The 8,585-nt window shown below is 49.3% G+C and overlaps 1 long non-coding RNA gene across 1 annotated transcript; it reads right to left on the bottom strand.

The window, feature by feature from the left end:
* Window positions 1-4,089: 4,089 nt before the first annotated feature.
* On the bottom strand, window positions 4,090-8,300 carry LOC131824719 (uncharacterized). The gene is made up of 2 exons (XR_009350956.1): window positions 8,047-8,300; window positions 4,090-5,344 (listed from the first exon to the last, which is right to left on the bottom strand). It is a non-coding gene; the product is annotated as an uncharacterized LOC131824719 (long non-coding RNA).
* Between the last annotated feature and the right edge of the window lie 285 nt (window positions 8,301-8,585).

Raw genomic sequence — 8,585 nt, forward strand, 5'->3', positions numbered from 1 at the left:
CATACTTTCCTACTTGATTTCACATCCTTATTCACATTTTGCAAAAGAACCAAGACCAGCTTTTTAAGTAACATTGTAAATCACACACTTAGAACGCTGCATAGGAATTCATTTTTCCTTTTTATTAAATTTTTATTTTTTATTAGCATATAATGATTCATTTGTTTCAGGGGTACAGAGCTGTGATTCATCAGACAGCATTCACCATAGCACATACCCTCCCCTATGTCCTTCACCTGACCACCCCAACCCTCTAACACCCCTCCCCTCCAGCAACCTTCAGTTTGTTTCCTGAGATTAGGAGTCTCTTATGGTTTGTCTCCCTCTCTGGTTTCATCTTGTTTCATTTCTCCTTCCCTTCCCCTATGATCCTCTGTCCTGTTTCTCAAATTCCTCATATCAGTGAGATCATATGATAATTGTCTTTTTCTGATTGATTTATTTCACTTAGCCTAATATGCTCTAGGTCCATCCATGTCATTGCAAATGGCAAGATTTCGGGGGGGCTTTGATGGCTGCATAGTATTCCATTGTTTTTATATACCACTTCTTCTTTATCCATTCATCTGTTGATGGACATCTGGGTTCTTTCCATAGTTTGGCTATTGTACACATTGCTGCTATAAACATTCGGGTGCACTTTGGATCACTACATTTGTATCTTTAGGGTAAATACCCAGTAGTGCAGTTGCTGGGCCGTAGGTTAGCTCTATTTTCAACTTTCTGAGGAACCTCCGCTCTGTTTTCCACAGTGGCTGCACCAGCTTGCGTTCCCACCAACACTGTAGAAGGGTTCTCCTTTCTCCACATCCTTGCCAACACCTTCATTTTTCCTTTTAAGGAACTTCCCAAAGCTCAGTTCTGGGCAGGTTGATGCTGTGGCACATGACACAATCCTCCTAGTTCTAAGGGAATCTGGAAGAGACGCTAGGATTGCTGTTCTCTCTTCATGTCTTTCATGAGCTACCAATGGCTTAATATCTCAACTGCAAGGTGAAGACGTGAAGTTCAGGTCTAACGTGTGGGGCAGTAGATGAGAAAGCAACCTGTACAGGACTCTAGATCATGACAGAAGAGGCCAGGAGAGCCTCCTCACCTTTTCACCTCAAGCATTTTGACACAGAGGAAAATAATGGTTCAGAGTCCCAGAACCCTGGAATCAGAAGGTCTGAAATGTACAGGTGCCAGTGCCAGCACTATCAGAGTTTCACATCAACCCCGCCTGCTGTGGGCAGGCAGACATTATGTGATCCTGCTCTTTCTGCCTGTAGCCATTCAAGGAGGAAGGAGAACTTTTCACGTTTTGTCATGATATTTAGGATGACATGCGAGGCAGACATTTTAAAATAAATGACATATGAATGCCTAGTCACTTAGATATCTTTTGCAACAAAGCACGGATGAGAAACAGGTAAAATGGACTTAATGGAAATCACTGCTGACTGTGAAATCTTTTGTCAAATCTGATGTCTGGGATAAGGACACAGGCTCGTTGCCCTCTGTTCACACATGGTGCATCTTGGGATCAAATTGGCGCTTTCTCTAATCTATTAAAAACTGGCTTTCAGTTGAAAGAAAATAAAAAGAGACTGGACAATAAAGGTGAACACATTGCCCTTGAGATCATTGATTTTCCACCAATTTTTAGTGCTTGTCATATATGACACCTTAACCGGGCTGTGCTGTTAGAGGTCAAAAGGACATATTCCCAGATTTTCTATGGTAGTTTACCCATGCATAGCCCTGTGACTGACCGTGGCAGATCACTTTACCTCCCTGTCCCCAGATTTCCTATTTTCTCTGAGAACCTACTTTTTCTGGTTAATGCAAGGATTGAACAAATTAATAAGTAATAAAAATGTGGAATAATGCTTGATAAATGTTATGTAGGTGTCAGCTATTCTTATTGTTGTTGTTACCCAAAATAGATATGTGGTCAGTGAGTGGACACTTGAATGAATATGGTGGAAGTGAAACTTTGAAAAAGTAGATTCAAGGACAGAAGAAACATAAGTATTTTCTAAGTAAAAAAGAATGGCAAAATCCATTAATAAGACATTGTAGGATGTTGTTTATTTCAAAAGATATAAAAGACATTGTCTTGCATAAAATGGATCATATATGCCCATTTTTATCTGGTTTGGACTGTACATAAAACTCGACTCATCACCAAACTGGCTGAAAAATTGGGTCAGAAATTAATCATTCAATCCAGGACACTAAATCATTGAAAACAAGTTTTTAGCTCAGACTGACCTTGTTTTCTTTCTCTGCCCAAACGGATGGATTCCATTGGGTGGTAGAACCAGCTGAACAGGTATCTCTTCTATCCTCTAGGCTACTTGGAACTGCCTTTTTGTTTTGTTTTGTTTTTGTTTTTGTTTTTAGCAGATAAATAATCTTTACTCTTCCCAGGGCAATGTGAAGCATAGCTTGTTAATGTTAAACTTTAAATCGTGATTCTCTGTGGCTTATTGCTATAAGAAATGTCAAGAATCCTTGGGCTTCTGATTCTCAATATCTGTCTTAACCCAGCTAATACTGTCGGCTTAGAGGCCAGGGCCTAGCATTTTGCATATAAAGTACAGCAAGATTATCCATGGTAAATTGGCTGGTGGTGGGTCCAGGGGCGAACACACACTTGAGAGTGCTGGGTCTCCATGACGTTGCAGGTGCAAAGCAGTCCCCCCATGCACACAAGAGCGACTCTGTAAAGCACAACCCAGTACTCTTCGCACTGATATTTAATGGGCATAGTCTCTTATGAATATCCAGGTTAACCATTAGACATACTTCCTGGACTGGTTAGAAAGAGCACTAGTATCTCCAGAATGCCTGGAAACTACTGGAAAAATATAAGTGAACAAGTAGAAGAAAACTGAAGGGAAAAGAAATACAAAGAGTTCCACTACCAAGGAAGCATCCACTTTTTTTGCCGTTACTTTTCCTGCCCACCCCGGACCACCCACCTCAGTTTAACCTCCTGACATAGATGTGATCACGTTCCTCTGCTGATTAAATCCTTCTCCACCACCTGCAGGATAAAGTGTAAATTCCTCAGCCCTTCCTTTCGGTCTTGATATTATCCCATTACACCGTTCAGACTTCACCTCCCGTTTCTACCTCCATCTCCCACCCAGCCACCTCCAGTCCTACACCATATGTCCTCCCTGCATTTGAACTATTTAAAATTCCATGACCATGACATGTGTCATCTTATCTCCATGTCCATTACGCCCTTTTGCCTCCTGTTTCAATGGAAAAACTCCTCAGATCTCAAGGCCCGGTTGCCAGTGTTACCACTCTGAAAATGAACAGCATTTTCCCTTCTTCCATTGCATTTCATTTGTAACTTTCTGGAACAATGCCTGACATAGGTGCTTTCCTCTCTTCTCTGACCTCCTCAGCATCAAAAGTATTGATGGTTTTGTGACCTGTTATTCACATTTGTGTCCCTAATAGCTAACTCAGGATTGCAGGTGTTAGGGTGGTTAAATGATATTAGAAGAATGAAAAAATGAACATTGCCTTTGTAAGGTTTTTTTCCGGCGAGATAAACACAATACCAGGCAAAGTGGGTGCAAGGCAAGATTTATTAAAAACGCTCTCCGGCGAAGTTTCAGGGCTCAGGAGAAGGGGAGCCAGGAAAGTTGCGCCGGGAGGAGGTGGGCACCCTCGGGCGAGGTTCCGCCACTCTGGAAAGCAGAGTAGTGGAAGTCGCACCCAAGGCAGGGAGGAGGGGGCTTTTAAGGGGTCTCGGAGGAAGCTCAGGGGTCTTTTGGAAGTTTCCCTTATTTGGATATCCCGCCTGCTCATCGGGATCCCATTGGTCCACAGGAGCCCGGGGCGGGGGTCTCAGATTCCTGCTTGGGCCTTTGTTCTCCTGTCCGAGCTCAGGTCTTGTGGCGGGAACTTTCGCCATCTTTGGTAGCCCCCTTCCTGCCAGCCCAACATTCCGACCTTTTGCTTAATATAATGGTGTCAGGGGCGTCGACTCGGTTCTGGCTACTTCCTGCTGACAGGGGGCGTCGTCGTAGGGGTAGTCGGAAGTGGGCAGGCGAGAGTAGGGCTGGAGGAGGAGTTGATTGACAGATACTCAGGCAAGTTCTTGTAGGCGACCCTGCAAGTACCGGAAAAGACAGGGAGCAACTGAGATTAGGAGGAGGATTATGCTTACAGGTCCCGCCAGAGGGAGCAGCCAGGTTACCCAGTTGTAGGGGTCCAGGCCCCAGGAGGATGTGTCTCGCCACTGTGCTTGGATCCGATCCCTGAGTTCTTTGATCCTGGAGGTAACTATATGATTGGTTAACAAAGTAACAACATTCTTCATTTAATAATAGGCAGGTCCCCCCTTTTTCGGTGGTCAGAAGGTCTAAGGCCCGTCGGTTCTGTAGAGCTAAGGCTGCCAGGCTGGTGACTTGCGTCTGTAGGGCTGTGAGGGAGTCAGCAACCCGTTCCGTGTCATCATTCAGGGCTTGGGAGAGTTTGTAAGAAAAAGTCTATGGAGGTTCCTATCCCCGCTGTTCCAGTTGCCACCCCTGTGGCTATTCCTGCCCCTGTTATGAATGGGAGGTGGGCAGCCCTTCCTCCATGGTGTTGGGGAAATAGGATGGACAGCAGCTGGGATTCAGAGTAGATGGTGGTAGGAGATAGTAGAATGAATATACAGCCCAGGGAGTCATTAGTGGTCAGGCAGCGATAGATTCCCTGAGGGCACAAGAGAAATATTCCCGAGGGAGTACAGTACAGGAGGGAGGAATTAGTGATATGGCAGCTGCGGTGGTAAGGGAGGACACATTAATAATAGGTATGTTTCCCCCGATGGGGCCCATATGGACCGTATTATTTGTGGCCCTGAAGTTGGGGAGTGGCCAGTCAATAGGGAGGGGTATCCCTAGGACAAGGAGTGAGGTAAGGTAGATAGGATAAAAGAGGCGGGGAAATGGCTGGAGGGCTGTGATTTCTAAGAAAGGGCCGGACGTATAGTAATTCAAATGGGCTTAAGCCTGAAGACCCGCGGGGCGTAGCCAGGAGTCTGGTGAGAGCCATAGGCAGAAGTGTAGGCCAGGAAAGACGGGTTTCTAGAGTAGGTTTGGTGAGTTGGGCTTTGAGCAGCCCATTGGCCTTTTCTACCTTACCAATGACTGTGGGTGGTATGGGATGTGAAGTTTCCAGGTTATGTTGAGGCTCTCAGCTACCTGTTGGGTTACACTGGAGATGAAGGCAGGTCCGTTGTCCGACTGGAGGGTCTGGGGCAATCCGAACCTCGGGATGATGCGCTCGATGAGTATTGTAGCCACTACGTCTGCTGTTTCCTGGGCGATGAGGTATGCTTCGATCCAGCCTGTGAATGAATTTTATGGCAAGGCATGGGAGTGAAGTCCAGGTGTCAGTCTTCCCCCGGCTGATGACCTCGGAGCTGTTGGTTAGGCCCTGGTCTGCAGATTCCTCCTTGTGAATTCACGGCAGAACAGGTTTTGCAAGCCCTGTGGACAACTTCGATTACCTTAGATAAGGAAGGATGATAGAACAATGGCTGAAGAAATTAGTGGAGAGCCTATGGGCCACGATGGAGGGATTGGTGGATGTCAGTAATCAAGGTGTGCACCAGATTGCCTGGCAGGGCAATCCTGTCCTGGATCCACCCCTTATCTGGCAAGGGTTTAGGCAGTAAAGTTGCAGGGTTTAAGCGGGGGGAGGTAGAGAGAGAGAGATGCGGGTTCTCTAGGAATAGCAGATGGAATAGCTGGAGACGGAGTCAGATGGGCCAGGGATCGGTGGCTAAGGAGCTCTGTGAGTCAGCAGGAGAGTAGACCATGATGGGCTGCCCTAAGGTCATGTTGAGGGCCTTAGAGGGGGGTACTTGATATCCCTTGGCCCCCAGAAAGCTAAGTAGGGTGGAGGTGTGGTCTTGGGAGACCGAGAGGGAGGGGCTACAGAGGAGGAGGTCATCCACATATGTAGTAGAGTACTGGCCTTAAGGACGCACTGCTGTTAAGTCTGTAGGCCTGGCCGAAAATGTGAGGGCTGTCCCTGAACCCCTGGGGTAGAACAGTCCAAGTTAATTGTCCAGAAGCATGCGTGTCAGGATCCTCCCAGGTGAAGGCAAAAAGAAAATAGGAATCAGGGTGCAAGGGGACGGTGAAAAAAGCGTCCTTTAGTTCCAGTACAGTAAAGTCATAGGTGTTTGGGGGAACGCGAGACAGTAGGGTTAGGAACGACTGGGTGGAGGGGGACCACGACCTCGTTGATAAGCCTAAGGTCTTGTACCAGTCGATAAGCCCCTGAGGGCCTGCGTACTGGGAGGATGGGGTGTTACAGGGGGAAATGATGGGGATCAGGAGTCCCTGACGTTAAAGCCGTTCTATGATAGGTTTCAGGCCCCAGCGGTGGGCTAAGGAAATACGGAACTGAGCTTGAGGGAAACTTAGAGTTATCCTTAAGCTGTACTTGAACCGGGGTAAGGTGGGAAGCAATGATGGGCTCTGAGATGTCCCATACCTGAGGATCTACAGTAGGTAGGTCATCTGGAGTGAGGGTCGAGGGAGTGGAGAGGTGTAGGATGAGACGGGTTGAGGTGGATAGAGGGAAGGAAGGGGAGAGGCAGATAGTTGCCCTTAGTTTCTGGAGAATGTCCCTGCCCAGTAGAGGGACCAGGCAGGAAGGAATCATAGGAACGAGTGGGGGAAGGGAAACCCATCCAGGCTACAGGTAAGGGGAAGGGTCACCCTAGGATTGGAGGAGGCCCCATCGATCCCCATAACAGTAATTGGTGAGGTTCGAGTAAGTCCCGAGTAGGAAGGCAGAACAGAGTAGGTAGCCCCCGTGTCCAGCAAAAAAGAGATGGACTTACCCGCTACCTGGAGCATAACCCTGGGCTCGGCCTGGGTGAGAGGGGTGGCTGAGTCTGGGCTTCATCAGTCGTCCTCCAATCCAAGCAGTTGAAAGGCCAGACTTACTATCTCGGGGGGTCCCCCACGTTGAGGCGCCGAAGATACCCCGAGGTTAGGGCAGTCGGATTTCCAGTGGCCCATCAAATGGCATTGAGGGCAAGGCCGAGTTGGCGGCTTTGGATTGGGGCACTGGCGAGCCCAGTGTCCCTCGGCCCTGCATTTGAAACAGGCCCCCCCGACGGGGTGCGATTGGTTTCCCCTCTCTGCTGGCTCCCAGAGCCGGCCGGCCGCAGGGCTGCTACCAAGGCTTGGGTCTGTAACTGAACCTTTTGCTGGAGTCTGGCTTGTTGTTTAAGCTCAGCCGCCTCCTCACGGGAATTAAAGACCTTAAATGCCATTTTCACCAAGTCAGAAATGGGGGTCTGAGGGTCCTCCTCAGCCTTCTTTCCTGAATTTAAGGGACCTTGGGGTGAAGGATCGCGGTAAAGAGGAGGAGGAGGAGGAACCAGAGGCCCTCTTGTCAGTGGATGGGTGAAGCTCTCCGGGGGTTCAGAGAGAGGAGATGGGGAGGAGAGGTCCGAGTCTTTGGGAGCAGTGGGTGGCAGGGTAGGGGGAGGGGAGCGAGCCAAGAGGACCTGTGAGGTGGAGCAGTGAGAGCAGAGGAAGGGGCGAGAGTGCAGAGTCCAGAAAGCTGGACATAAGGGACCTTGGCCCATCTGCCTTGGTGCCTGCCGAGGTTATTTAGGTCCATGAAAGTCTGATAAACGTGCCTTCCGGAGGCCATTGGGACTGATTGTCTAATCGGTATTGTGGCCAAGCGACAGTACAGTAACGTCGTTTTCGCAGGTCCTGGTCCAGTTCCAGGGTTTTAAGATTGGCCAGCAGGCCTAAAACACCCCCGGGATGTTTTAGGGTCGAATTTGGATTGGGAGGTCCCCACGATTCGTTGCCGGGCAACCCGAGGGCTGGAGGAAGGCGTCCCCTCGTCCACCACTGGGTTGCAGAAAAACTGTGTCGACTGCCATAGAGGTTAGGATGTCTCCCAGCCTCTCGGAGTCACGGAGGTCACCTGGTGACCGGCGGGGTCCACCCTGACGCGGCCGCGATTAGGGCAGGGCTTTCCGGAAGGAGGCGCGGAATCGGGGAAACTCACCACAGCTTCGGAAGTGGCGTTCGGAAAGGCAGGTCCGGTTCAGCCAGGGAAAGGAGAGAGCCTCCCCACTGTGTGGGGGCTCAATCTCCTTCCCGGGTCTCGGCACCAAATGTAAAGTTTTTTTCCGGCGAGATAAACACAATACCAGGCAAAGTGGGTGCAAGGCAAGATTTATTAAAAACGCTCTCCGGCGAAGTTTCAGGGCTCAGGAGAAGGGGAGCCAGGAAAGTTGCGCCGGGAGGAGGTGGGCACCCTCGGGCAAGGTTCCGCCACTCTGGAAAGCAGAGTAGTGGAAGTCGCACCCAAGGCAGGGAGGAGGGGGCTTTTAAGGGGTCTCGGAGGAAGCTCAGGGGTCTTTTGGAAGTTTCCCTTATTTGGATATCCCGCCTGCTCATCGGGATCCCATTGGTCCACAGGAGCCCGGGGCGGGGGTCTCAGATTCCTGCTTGGGCCTTTGTTCTCCTGTCCGAGCTCAGGTCTTGTGGCGGGAACTTTCGCCATCTTTGGTAGCCCCCTTCCTGCCAGCCCAACAGCCTTTG

Source organism: Mustela lutreola, chromosome 2, assembly GCF_030435805.1.
Source record: "Mustela lutreola isolate mMusLut2 chromosome 2, mMusLut2.pri, whole genome shotgun sequence".
Taxonomy (NCBI): Eukaryota; Metazoa; Chordata; class Mammalia; order Carnivora; family Mustelidae; genus Mustela; species Mustela lutreola.